Genomic DNA, 1,521 nt, shown 5'->3' with positions numbered 1-1,521 from the left:
GAGCCAGAAATACTGTGCAATTGCATGAGGAATGGAAGATACTAATGTGTGCTATTTTGAAAATCATTATGGTCTGCCTTGTTATTTAAAGGAAGAGTTTTAACTGCTGTGAGAATGTTACCCAGGCTAATGGTTAGTCAGTTATCCCCACATCCTGCAAGGAATGCTTAAGTAAATGTAAGCATTTAGGCAATTTCATACTCACAAGCCAAAGTAGTTTGTATCAGAATTCATAGCAAAGAGAGGAACCTGCTCAGAGTTTGTTAAATGCTGTGTCTGTGAGAGGAACACATGGTTTACAAATTCACACTGAAGGTGAGATTTCATTATACTCAGCAGTCTTAGCTGTATAGTATTCAGGAAGAAGACATACATTGCATATATCAGAAGCTTATTCTTTAAAAAAATACAGAGCTGGAGCTAATATTTATAAAAATATTTATAAAAATGTAACAGAAAACTGGAATTTCTCCTTGTTTGTTTGTGTGTTTGTTTTTTTTTTCCACAAGGAGCTTAGAATTCTATTCACAATTTAAGCTGATTTAGTTGTACCACTTTATCATTTGGGATAGTAACAGATCTGCACTTCCTGTAACATCCTTAAAGTTACTGGTCTTAGCTCTAAGATGATTGTTTGCAAAAGATATTTCTCAACAAATATTGTGAATAGTGCCTTGCTATCAATCAAATTTAATTTTAAAAATTACAGCCAAACTACATTTAAAATGAAATGTTATTCAAAATAACTGCATAAGCTGATAATATGGGAAGAGATCTTTTTAAATTAGAAGACATAGATTTTAGTCAGTGAATCCATTTTAGTTAGGACTTAAATCTTAATTTTATTATCTTCAAATGTGTAAATTAAGATACGTGATCTTTCATGGCTGTTTTCTGTGTCAATCTAACTTTCAAGTACTGATTTTTAAAAAAACAAACCTAAGGGAACAACTTACTGAATGAAATTGAATCCATTGATTAGTTTGTATTTATTAAGTATTGCAAAATAACTTCTGACTAAGCAGCTGTCAAATTATAAAGTAAAAGCGTCTGTAGCCTAAGTTTGGTGGCAAACACAATAAACTTTTTCAGAAAAAAAAATGGAATTTGACACCGTTTGAACAGATTGTAAAAAACCTTGCTGACTCAGACATTGGCTAGAGGGACAACTGCAGATGTTTAAGGCAGATATTTGTACCTGGTGCTGCTCGCTGGAAGGCAGTGATTGGAAGCCCTGCTGTTAACTGAGGGAAAGGACTTGATTCACTTGAATGTCTGCATAAAGACAAACAAAACCACTGAAAATGGAAGATGACGGCGGTGAACTCTGCTCCAAAAAGAGGCAGGTAAACCTTCTCTATGTATGTGATGCCTTCTTTTGAAATGAGGGGAAGAACAGGAATATTTCAAGTCATAGGTGATTGATTAGCTGAAAGACACGATTGATCTGATGCCAATGTGTGTTTGGGAGAAGCAGGGACTGCGTATTCTGTACCTTTTAATGGCAAATCATTTTTATTC

This window comes from Lepidothrix coronata, unplaced genomic scaffold (genome assembly GCF_001604755.1).
Source record: "Lepidothrix coronata isolate B3197 unplaced genomic scaffold, Lepidothrix_coronata-1.0 Scaffold78, whole genome shotgun sequence".
NCBI lineage: Eukaryota > Metazoa > Chordata > Aves > Passeriformes > Pipridae > Lepidothrix > Lepidothrix coronata.
Note: the sequence above shows the minus strand (reverse complement) of the source record.